Raw genomic sequence first — 12,859 nt, 5'->3', positions numbered from 1 at the left:
TCCTCCTCCTCCTCCTCACCCTCCTCTTCCTCCTCCTCTCCCTCCTTCTCTTCTTCCTCCTCTTCTTCCTCCTCTTCTTCCTCCTCTTCTTCCTCTTCTTGTTCTGCTTCTTCTTCTACAGCTTCTACTTCTTTTACTTTTACTTCTCATACTTCTTCTTCTTCCCCTTGATACAGAGCCTCTATCCCAAGCTAGTCTGAAACTCTCATGCAGTTGGGTATATTTTAGACTTCTAATCATCCTGCCTCCACCCGCAGAATGTTGAGATTCCAGGTGTGTAGCATCACACCTCTTTATTCAGTGCAGGAGATTGACCCCAGGACCTCCTGTGGGCTACCCAGATACTGTATGGACTGAGCTACAGCCCCAGTTCCCTAGAGGCCTTTATTTAACAAATATATAGCTACATACATGTCACACTAACTCACATGTAGTCAGCCTCTTTTGCAAATGTAGCATATGATCAAAACCATCTTCATACTCCCATATCTCCACACTTTAAGTATGATGAAGACCTGAATGTCTATGAGAGGATCCAAGACTCTTGAGCTAGATCTAATGGAATGAGTACATATTCCTGGGAGACGGAGCCCATCATCCCCATTCTTACTCATCCTTCTTTAACCCCGGCCCCTCCTGACTCTACTCTTGTCCCAACAAACATACTTTGCTGAGTACCTGTTCAAAGAATTTGTCGTAGTAATTTTTAATCCTAATTCGAGGTTTCTACCCCACCTTTGATTATTCAGTTCCCAGACACACACAACCTTTATATTTATCACAAGCCTTAAACAGTACAAGAGCTGGGCAGATATCTACCCTCTATTCTTTTCAAACCTACCTTCTTTTGATAACCCCAAGTTATTATTTACTATGTTTCACCTGGACTGCTCTTAACTCCAATAGGCCAGCCCTAAAAGTCATGTTTTAATTTCTCACCTCCTCTATCTTCTTCTCTAAACCCCCACCAATTTCTCTTCTACCCAGCTATTAGCTGGCGGTGTCTTTATTTACCAATCAGAAATAACTTAGGGGCAAGGTCACATAGTGTCTATGTGGGGAGTCTCTTGTCTTTGGGACAACCAAGTCCCCATATTCACATTAGAATATAAGCAGCCTCAGTTCAACCCACTACAAGAACTAACAAAATCAGGCTGTTAACTATAATCTTGAACCCTTTCTGAAAGATGATTTGGGAGAAGTAATAAAGACAAGTACAAGGATAGATTATACCTAACACAAGGAATGAAAAATAATACGCTGATGACTCTTCACTGTCACCTAGGAGACAGAGACATACTTCTGGGTCTGTCTATGAGGACACAATTCATTGAAGAGAGAAGCCCCACCCTAAAATGAGTGATGTCATCCAATGAGTTGAAGGTATCATCCTTCTTCCTGCTATCTTTCCCCCACAGGATGAACTGCTCTTCCTGCCACCAGGAACTGTATTCTCTGGGATGACAAGCCAAGTAAATTCTTCCTCCTACAAGAGTTCCTGCTGTCATAGCAGAACAACAACTACAATAATAATGATATGATATAATAATAATAATAATAATAATAATATAAAACAACTGATAGAGATGCACAATAGAATACCAAGGAGCCGTTAAAGCCATTACTAAACATATGTGTCTTAATTCTATGAAAAGGTATTTACAGTTTGCTATAAATGTTAAAATGAACCTAGAAATTTCCAAGAGATTAACATTCAATGTGCTAATGCTGAATTTTGCCTCCCTGCTTCCACTTTTTCATGAATCAAACCTATCTAAATGTCCTCCAATAATCTATTGTTGGATTTTCCTTTGACAAATATTTCTAACAAGATCACTTTGTGCACTAATCAGCATCCTGGCTGGAAACCATCTGAACATTGAGACTAGCAATTATAGGCTAATGCAATAATTTTATACCAGCTGGTAGGTGATGAAGGACTATCATTAACGGTTTCTTCTTATCTCTTTAGCCAAGAGATTCCAATCTGTGAATGATTTGGATTGATGAGCCAGAGTTACTGGATAATCCCAATGACCTTAAGTCCCGTAGTGCAAAAGAAATCATAGCAGCATCCTCAAATAACTAGTACTAATCTTTTCTAATGTAAAGCACAAATTTGAGAATCCTTCCATGTTTACTCTCAGTGGGAGCCCTCTGGAGGAAGGTCCATCTAACCCAGAAAAGAGATGTGTTTATTCCTTCAAACAAGCTCCCTGGGGATGAGCAGTTGTCAATACAACTAAAGTCTAACCTACCCCAAATGGAGCAAAAATCAATACCTTCGCTTCCTATGCCCTTCAAGAGTGTGCTTATAGCATTAAAACAGCCAATAAAAGATTAGAGATCAGCTGTTTTATTACATGTCAGCTACTTGACATTGCATAATTATTTTAGTCACACTTGCAATCTATGTATTAAGGTACCCAGGGTTACTACACTATACTGAGATCCAAGGCATCGGGAAGCTTGTAATGCCTCAGAGCGAATGAAGTAGGTCAAGGGACCCAGTTGCCTGCGTCAAAAGCTCTCTTTCACTTTCCAGACTTAGATTAAAATGTATCCAATCATAAAGTTGCCATGCGTCTTCCTCTAAGCACAAAGGGATGCCAGCAAGTTAGTCCAGCCTGAATTTTATCTCTCAAAAAGCTCAGTTAACTGTGGTTATAAATTCTTAAAGCTTAAAAAGAAAAAATTAAAAGCTAAAATAAATTGAAGAGTCCAAGCAAGTTTTATACGTCTTGCAGTTTTCTGACGTGAAAGGGGACAGGGGCACTTGCTCAATATGGCTATGTAATTCCATGTGTCTTAACTTTCCCTTCTGTCCCATTCATAAGAAATCTGGTGCTCCTGGGCCATTGTTCACACTAGCTCATTGTGTGATAGTCTATTTTTTTTCTCTAGTATGTGTTTCCATATTCTTCTTGCCCCCAACTCTAGCTTGAAACCCCTAGGGATGTAAGGTATGGACTTCTTTAAAGAGAAGTTAGCTGCTACATGTGGAGATTCGTGATGGTATTACAATAGAACTCAGTCGCTGGAGTTCTAACAGGGGTTCATCTCAGCCCTGATGCTAATTCAAAGGCTACATTTATGTCAATGGTGGAGAGAGAGAGAGAGAGAATAGTACATTGTGGAAGAAAAGAAAGGCAGTAGAGCCAAGTTTTGGGAACAATTGGAGTAAATGGTGAAAAAGCTGAGAGCAAACATCTGGTGTCCCACTCTTGGCTGACGATAGAAAGCAGACAACTTCCAGAGCCTGTGGAGGTGACTGGCCTCATTAGGGATGCAATGGTTAAACGCTGTAAGTAAAAAAATACCTTTCTTCTTTGTGAAAATAGCAATTAGTATTTCTGTCCACTGAGTATATGCTTGAAGCAAATAAATCCCTAATCCAGTGGTTTCTCAACCTTCCTAATGCTGTGACCCTTTAATACAGCTCCTGATGTTGTAGTGACGCCCCCAACCATAATATTATTTTAGCTGCTACATCATAACTGTAATTTTTGCTACTGTTATGAACAGAAATGTAAATATTTTGAGAGATAAAGGTTTGCCAAAGGGGCCAGAACCCACGGTTTGAGAACCATCGCTCTACACAAAATTGTATGGGGTTAGTAGTTTAAGAAGTTCTCTAGAGGTTGACCACACTTTATGAAATAGAAGAAGACACATCCACTCCAGACAGAAATAGGGTTCTTTCTCCTCATTTTCTTAGCGAGAAAGAACTACATATTTCAGACAGAACCCTATTATATCACCACTAGTTATAAGAAACACACGTGGTTTTCATTCTACTGTATGAATTTGGTAGGTGCGCGTTAATTCATTTTCATGAATTTCTTAATTAAAGGCTATCTGCAGATAACTTGGAGGAGGCATACAGATATAGTCAACATGAGTACTCCTTCAGTAGGAATCCAGAGCCTAGAAGAGGAGGACCACCTACAGAGCACAGGACTCTAGAAGATCGCCCATCTCCTGCTTCTGTGTTTGCAGGTTTCCAACTGTCTGAAAGAACTCAGCATGCACTGTTGTCTTTTGATGACAAAGGTTTGATTCTGATTCTTGTTTTTGAACAAATTTTATAGGGGGAAAGACCAACTTTTCAAATCTTATGGGCTATAAGAAGGAGCAAATTTCTTTATACTGGCCAAGAAGGGATTTGCTTCACAAACAGAGCCAGCCTCTGTGATCAGCAAGGAGCCCTAGGGAGCTGAAAAGGGAAAGCCTTTCCAGGTGGCCAGCCACAGTTCTGTCCTCCTATCCCTTCATCTCTCTCTTCTTCCTCCCCTCTTGGTACTTGTAGTGCTTCAGTTATTTCTGTTCAAATGTGGCCACACTTTCACAGGCAAAAAGGAATACTGCTTTTGATTATCTGATATTTCAGATGAACCATGTCACTGCTCCATCTGTGAAAAGAGATAACAGATTTCGTATCTGGCCAGCTTTTTGTGGCTGGTTTACTCAAAGGTAAGATTCCTGGACCTTTCTAAAAGAATGGGTAGTTATATCCCCCAACCTTCTAGCAAGATTGTGTGGAATCCTGTGAGGTGCTAGGTAGGTATGAGATGCACGGAGAGACAAAAACTGGGTCTTTGCCTTCCACGCCCTTAGGGGAGCCATAAAAAAAGCCAGTGTGCGCGATAGAAATACAAGTGCCCAAAGAGACACATGAACAGAAGGAAGCCTAAGAGCTCAGTGAACCAGTGAAGCAAGGAGCAACTCCATTGTGGCTCAGCATCCGAGCTGATTGGTATCTGAGCACTCCGGCCCCATTGGTGAGCTATTGCTCAGTGTTCTGTAGGAATAGATCCACTTCCTTTAGCCTCGTTCACTATCTACAAGGACTGTAGCAGCTCAAATCAAACATAATGGCACCGTTACTATACGCCGAAGGGTCATTTTTCTTGATTTTTATCCTTAGGCATCTCCACTGTTAATCTAATCCCCATGAAGTCATTGGCTTCATGGTGATGTGAAGCAATACAGTTATATATGTCTGTGGATACATTTTAAAAAAAAAGTCATTCTGTATTGCAGACTTAGAGAAATTAGAATAATATGGGAGAAGTAAATAAGGATGGTCAAAGAGCTCTTTCAGAAATGTATTAATAATGGGCCCAAAACTACTATCTGCGCAATCATGTCTCAATTTATGTATTATATGCCATCTCAAAAAAAATTGGATTGTGAATCAACATTTGAGTCAAATTCTATTTCAAATGTACCCCAAGGCAATTTAAGGAAATAATTTAGAAAAATTTTCCTGTAAAGCAGACACTCTTTTATAATGTGAATAATCACGTCCCCATTTTATAGCTTGTAAGTTAGTTTTATCACGTTTTGGGTTATAAAAGGCAAACTTCATGTCATATTTTATGTTTAAAAAAAAGAAACGAAGTTGCAACTGAGAAATCGCAGTTTCCTGGCATGTTTTCTACACAGTTTAGTCACAAGGCTCAAAAGATCCATAGTTCTAGTGCTGGGTAAACTAACACTGGATAAATGAGTACTCCGGAAGTAGCTAGATAAGCAAAGAAACCAAGGCTGCTCCAGAAAAGCCTAGTTTAAAAAAATATGGCTGAGATAGATTCAAGCATGTGCACTGTGTAGTGTATCAAGAACTTGAGTGGCCAGGTGAATAATGTTGAATAATCTAAGCCTTATTAATGTCTTTCCCAATGCAAGGGAAAGACAGACAAAGGTAAGCTCCTCCAAGTCCTTCTGTCTGCTCTTTGCTGGGGTGGCTCTGTTTAAAGCTAGGGATCACCTACCTACCATACAGTACTTAGTCTTTATATTTCAAAACATCATGGAAATGAAGGCAGGGTATATGTGGTAAATGGACAAAGGTTTTAGCTTTGATCTCATGCAAGATGGGTCCACTGAGCCGCACCAAACCCTCACTTCCCACAACATTGATTGCAGTCCTCTGGCTCCCTCTTGTCCTGGGATGCCTCTGGAACAATAGTGAAGTGCTGAATATGTAAAGTTTCCCTTTGAACTGAGGCTAGGGGAGTACAGAAGCCCCTGGGAGACCGGAGCTGTAAGCACTCCATTGACTTTGAAACTGTGAGACCTACTTCTATATTTTTAGAAGTACATGCTCACTAGAGAACTTTAGATATGCCAGTGCACAGATTTTTTTTTAAAGCCATAACACAAATAAAAGCATAAAAAGAACTTTCCTTGATCTGGGCCTCAGATAACTTTATACATTGCGTTTCTTGGTAGGTGAACAGCAGTCTGTAACGTGTTATACCTTGCATGGCTGTTTTAAGGATTCCTTCTATGGTGATTTAGAGAATGTCTTAAAACCACAAATCACCCATAAGTTCACCAGGATTTAGCTTCCAATCAATAGAAATCAGTCAGCAAAAAGGATACCCGGTATCAAAACATTGCCACTTAGAAATTACAGCTAGCTCTTTTGAATGCTAGGAGGGGAAAAATCCTGAAGTGGAAAAGACGGTGTGTCAGAATTCTTGTTCCCAATACACAGCATACCAAAGCAGGACATGAAAACAAAAATTCCGGTAGAGGGGGCTGGCAAGATAGCTCAGTGGATAAGAACACTGACTGCTCTTCCGAAGGTCCTGAGTTCAAATCCCAGCAATCACATGGTGGCTCACATCCACCCGTAATGAGATCGGACTCCCTCTTCTGGTGTGTCTGAAGACAGCTACAGTGTACTTATAAATAATAATAAATAAATCTTTGAGGCCAGCTGGAGTGGGCGGAGTTGACTGGAGCAAGCAGAGGTCCTAAAATTCAATTCCCACCAACCACGTGAAGGCTTACAACCATCTATACAGCTACAGTGTACTCACATACATAAAATAAATAAATAAATCTTTTTAAAAAATTCTGATAGAATAATCCTGTATATATTTCTTAAATTTTTTTCTTACAATAGCCATTTTCTCCATCAAAGGAAAATCAGGCTACCTAAAATCATTCTTAATGCTAAATGTTCTTGTTCAATTCATAGAACCTCTTTAATGGAAAGTAAAAGTAATGTTACTATACTAATATCCTCATGTGTTTAGGTTAGAAGCTGGCCCTACATATTAATATCTTCTAATTGCTTCTAAATATCAAAGAAAGGACACAAGAATATAGCTTTCAGTTTCATTTTATTAACACGATTTCTTTTGAGTAATATGTAATCTACAAATGTTTCGAGCAACGGGAGAATCCCCTCCTTGGCAGGGGGAAGGGAGTGAGTGGCACTTCAGATTTGCTCTTCTATTTCTTCCCACAGAAGTTTGCCCTAGCTTGTGGGCCGCCTTTGTGGAACTGGGCAAGGACTGTGATCCCATCTGACTCTGGGTCCTGTCCCTGCTGGAAAGTCATATCTATGCATGTCTTCTGGGGGGGAGGGGGGCAGCTCTACAGACACACAAGATATGAAAGTTGGAAGAAAGGGGAAATCCTCGGAGCAAAGTTCATCCAACAGAAAACCATTAGGTTCAGATATCTGGTCCCGGGATGGCGTCTTAGAATAGTCTAGGGCGGGAGCTCTCAACCTTTGTGATGGTGCAGACCTTTAATACAGTTCCTCGTGTTGTAGTGACCACCTACCAGAAAATTGTTTGTGTTGCCATTTCATATCTGTAATTTTGCTACTGTTATGCATTGTAACGTAAATACCTGACATGCAAGATACCTGATATGTGACCCCTGTGAAAGGGTCATTTGACCCAAAGGAGGTCATAACCCACAGGTTAAGAGCCACTGGCCTAAACAGAGCAATTTTAAGGAATGATCATTTATTTCATGCAGACTTTTCTCTATGCCAATAGGCTATAGTCTTAAGGTCTTACAGAGCTAAGGGATGCCTATGAAATGTAGAAGGTTTGTTTTCAGTGTTGCTTTAGGAGCTATGGAAACTGCCCTGTCATCAAGAAGACATGAGGTAGAGCTGGAGCAACAATGGCCCTCACGTCATTTCTCAATACAGCATGGTGCTGTCAAATCAAGGAGCCCGGACATGAAGATGTTCTGGCAGTCTCCTTGTTTTAAAGCAGGGCAATAGCTTCAGGGCACTAAAGAGCTAGGGTGGCAAGCTTCAGATGTCGGGAACAAAGACTGGTACCAACTGCAGTGGCCAGCAGCAGCAAGACATCATCATAGTGACTGACAGAATGTGTCAGGATCCGCTCTAAAAGGAAATAAAATGGCAATGCCTTTTCTGGCTGATGTGAAACCCTGAGAATATTTGGTATTTGGTTGTTGAAGACGGCAAACGTGTTAGGTAGGAAATAACCCTAATAATTTTATACATCATCTTACATACAAAAACCATATATATATATGTGTATATATACATATATATACATATATATGTGTGTGTGTGTACACAATATATGTACATATATGTATATACACACACATATATATGTGTATATATATATAAATATATATATATATGTATATATATATATATATGATTGAAATACCTGAGCAAAGGGTGCTACGTCAGATTCCTATATGGTCCTCTTTTCCCAGGTGACTCCAGTTTGTGTCAAGAGAACAAAGAGCACAGAGGCTGAGAAGACGGAATGAAGCATCATGCTAACTTTTACCACTTGGTTTTCTCAATTCAAAATCCCAAAGCAAGACTCCAGGACCACGTCTAAGACGTCAAGATAAGCCACAGTGTTGAACAGGAAACCATTCGAGGAGAGACAGCAATAGAGAAGCGAATGATAAAGCTATATCCCACAGGTGCCAGACCTACAGGGAGATATCAGATTAAAGGGGGATGTTGTCATTGGAACACCTGTGGTGTTACTGAGAGCCATTGTCACGGTGGAGGGGCTAGCACTACTGAAGGGTTAATGGGAGAAAGGGCAGCAGTTAAAGTCAGCACAATGAGGGGAAACAATGCCCTCGAGAAATTCTCCTGAGTTAGCCAACGCATTGCCAAGGTAGCCCAGGAATCTCACTATCCTACCATCTTAGTGTGTCCTGAACATTTTTCTCCTTCTTCACACATCCCCCTCTCTGGCCCCACCAGGCCTCAATCTTAATTGATCTTTGATAGCATCATGAAAGACCTTAGGAAAAATTCAAAATTGAAAGACAAAGGGCTGAAGGACATAATGCAATCAAAGGGACGGGTGCAGCCTCAAACCAAGGGCTTTTCTTTTCTAAAAAGAAATGGAAGAGGGAGGCAGATAAAGGGAGGCGAATTGAGAGCAGGCCTTTCCCCCCTCGCCCAACCACGGGGCTTTGAGGGAAAAGTGGGAGGGGGCAACCTTCTAGGTTCAAACAAAAAGGTGAAAAGCGTCATATTTGAAAACATCACTGCCGGCCCTAAATTTCAAATTAGAGCTGCCTTTGATTGCAAATGTTTAAACTTATATTAAAGAGAAATGGGCATCAAGGGGATTGCTTCTGAAGCCAGGCGCAGCGTGAAGTAATAGGACAGTTCCCTCATTAGAATGAAATAGGAACGCAGCTACCAGGGAAACCTTAAGGATCCAGCACGGACGCCCCGGTGTTGCCATTTTTGACGCTGCACTGACCCCTAGAGGCCGTCCTTTCATTCGCCGTGTGCTAAGGCTTGGGCAAGAAGAAAATAGTTGCTTGCTTGCAACCAGAGTGGGCGTAAAGAGTAGAAAGGGGAGCGCAACCCAATCTCACCGAGTGTTAGCAATTAAAGTGAACTTAATAGAAGGGAACTCTGTGAATTTCGCATCCCCTGACCACCAGACAGTATTTGTCAGACAGACTGAAACAAGCACTTGCTTTTTTTTTTTTTTTTCCAATGTGTTTCTTCGATTTCCAGTACTCTGTGACAGCTGAGGCCCCTGGCCAGCTGGCAAGCCCTCAGACGGCAGAGGAAGTCATGGTCCTATATGAAACACAGGTAGCCTGAGTTGTCTGATTATCTGCCGTCTTGCTTGCGGTTTGGTTTGGTTTTGTTTGTTTGCTGTTTTTTGGTTGGTTGGTTTTTGGGTTTGGGGGTTTTTTGGTTTTTTTTTTTTTTTCAGACAAGAAGTCACCAAAGTGCCCAGTTTGAGCATAACACTGTGCAGGCAAGCAAGCTGTATCGTTGTTTCTGAGATGGGAACAAGGAGGGTCACAGCCATACTTCCCCCAGAAGCTTGATAAAACAAGCACTCTTGGATTTGAACTCACAAGCCACCTAAAGGCATCTGCGCCCCCTCCCAAAGAGAACAAAGAGGAGACCACCCACGTGGAACGCTGGACGAATTAGAATTCTTCTTATACTAAAGGGACATGGGAACAATACTACGCTGGGGGTACATTTTCAAGGTCACTATGAGGGTTTGAGTTTCTTATGGCAGAGCAATAAAAGATCCAAAAGGACTTGGGAGATGGGGGTCTAAAATTCCAACTCTCTTCGTCTGTAGTAAATATTTCAAAGACACATTTCCTAAACAACATGCTTAGGATCTTTTATTCTTAAGGGCTCCAATCTTCCTAAAGAAGCCCTCTTCTTCTGATACATATCTAACTTTAAAATAATTTTGCTTCTGCCTCTAGCCCGTGGCTCAAGGATATCTGACTGAAATCGAGCGGATGATATTCCTCAAAGAGAGGGCAAGCGCTATGAAGAGTTCCTGAGGTCAGCGGGAGAAGCCAGATGGTACCAGGTCTCTTTCTTCCCAGAGCTTGTTTGTCTGAACATACAAGCGAGCCAATGAGATTCCTAATCAATTCCCTTCTGAGTTGTTAGCAACAGTCTCCCCTGGAAGACGGCCACTCTAAAGCATTCTCCTCCACAGTCGTAATCGTTACCATCTCAAACACAGCTACACCCCGCAGTGGAAGACACTGGATTTATTGAAAATTGTTGAGCCTGAGAAATAAATCCCAGGTAAACCTCTTTATCCCTGTGAACTCTGCACGGAGCACTGTTAAACCTGTATATGCATGGCTGAATATTCTTTGTTTTCAAAATAAGTGCCCACAAGGAGAGAGGGTTATATGTAATGTAGCCATTTGATTTGATACCAAATACAAATAAATAAATAAAATGTTTAAATAAATAAATAAATAAATAAAATGGACGATGTAATTAATTAAATAACTCCTATGCTCAGCTAGTTGCCTACTTCATGGGAATCATAATTACGCCTTTGGTGTTGGCCCAAGCACAACTTATCAGGAACTTCAGGTCATTCTTACCACTAATGATCTAGCCATTGATTAAGGAGCGATCTGACTTAATGGATGAGTTAGCTGAAATAATTGGATTGACAATTTCCATAGATGAGAAGTTCACTTACATGCCATCTTGTGCCCATTAGGATGTCAGTTTCAAAGAGCATCATAATTACTCACAAAATATTCCAATTTCCACCTGCAGTTGTCATTCAGAAAGCATGCCAAGAGCCTAAGCAAAAGAAATCCATAAATATATAAGCCCTATCAAATGATCCACCTCACTGCTGGCCGCCTTCCCTTTAAGGAACTCCCATTTCCACTGACTTAAGGAGCCCTGCTCGAGTCTCCCTAGGTATACAGAAATGTAATACTATGTCTTAAAGGACATCTGTTCACCTACACATATAGTTTTAAAAGGGTATCCAAATAAGCACTAATTATAAAATTGTAAGATTTCTTAATTACATGTATCATTTTTGAAAAAACTGGTAGAATGCAAATTTCATCTAATTTCAAAAATAAAGTATTTAGACTTGCATTGTCTTTGCGTATCATTAGTCAGGCACCATTTAATTCAGGGGATTAGAGCACATCTTGCTCTGTCTGGCATCAGCAGGTGAAAGTAAGTTGAGAGAAAGCAGCTGATGGGCCATATGTCCCTACCCCAGCCCTCTGCACGGGGTATTAGTCCATTATTGTGAGCCTTTGACCCAGAAATACTATATATACAGAACGCTATATTTTAAAAATCTTTATGACAATACTACAATCTATCAGCATCCAAGGGAGTTTGTCTCCAGGACCCCCAAAGGTACCAAACTCTAAGATTATTCAAACCCTTGCCACAGGGCTGAGTACTTTTATATATCTGCATATATTCCCAGTGCACTGTTACCGCCTCATGATTACTTATAATACCACGGTCATGTACATGCAGCATAGATTGAGGTCCTACTCTCTATTATGAAGCAGAAAAAAATGTCTGGCCAAGAGTTTTATCAAACCTTCAAAGAAGACCTAAAACCAATACTCCTCAAACTATTCAACAAAATAGAAACTTAAGGCACTCTACCCAATTCGTTCTATGAAGCCACAATTACTCTTGTACCTAAAACACACAAAGACCTAACGAAGAAAGAAAACTTCAGACCAATTTCCCTTATGAATATCGATGCAAAGATACTCAATAAAATTCAAAACGATCATCCACCATGATCAAGTAGGTTTCATCCCAGGGATGCAGGGATGGTTCAATGTAAAGAAATCCATCAACGTAATTCACTACATAAACAAACTCAAGGACAAAAACCATATGATCATCTCACCATATGATCATCATTATCTTTTATCATCTCATGATAAAAGTCTTGGAAAGATCAGGAATCAAGGCTCATATTTGAACATAGTAAAAGCAATATACAGAAAACCAGTAGCCAACATCAAACTAAATGGAGAGAAACTTGAAGCATTCCCACTAAAATCAGGGACTAGACAAGGCTGCCCACTCTCTCCTTACCTATTCAATATTGTACTTGAAGTCCTAGCCAGAGCAATTAGGCAACAAAAGGAGATCAAAGGGATACAAATTGGACAGGAAGAAGTTAAATTATCACTATTTGCTGATGATATGATAGTATACTTAAGTAACCCCAAAAATTCCACCAGGGAGCTCCTAAACCTGATAAACAACTTCAGCAAAGTAGCTGGATATAAA

At 40.5% G+C, this 12,859-nt stretch overlaps 1 long non-coding RNA gene across 2 annotated transcripts; it reads left to right on the top strand.

Annotated features, from left to right (window-relative positions):
* Positions 1-1,383: 1,383 nt before the first annotated feature.
* On the top strand, positions 1,384-11,065 carry LOC116087713. 2 transcript variants are annotated; one of them, XR_004117577.1, is made up of 5 exons: positions 1,384-1,472; positions 3,854-4,053; positions 4,391-4,473; positions 8,515-8,733; positions 10,522-11,065. It is a non-coding gene; the product is annotated as an uncharacterized LOC116087713 (long non-coding RNA). The 2 variants fall into 2 exon arrangements; XR_004117578.1 differs by lacking the exon at positions 4,391-4,473.
* The last annotated feature ends 1,794 nt before the right edge of the window (positions 11,066-12,859 follow it).

This window comes from Mastomys coucha, unplaced genomic scaffold (assembly GCF_008632895.1).
Source record: "Mastomys coucha isolate ucsf_1 unplaced genomic scaffold, UCSF_Mcou_1 pScaffold13, whole genome shotgun sequence".
Taxonomy (NCBI): domain Eukaryota; kingdom Metazoa; phylum Chordata; class Mammalia; order Rodentia; family Muridae; genus Mastomys; species Mastomys coucha.
This window is presented reverse-complemented; position numbering and strand designations above follow the sequence as displayed.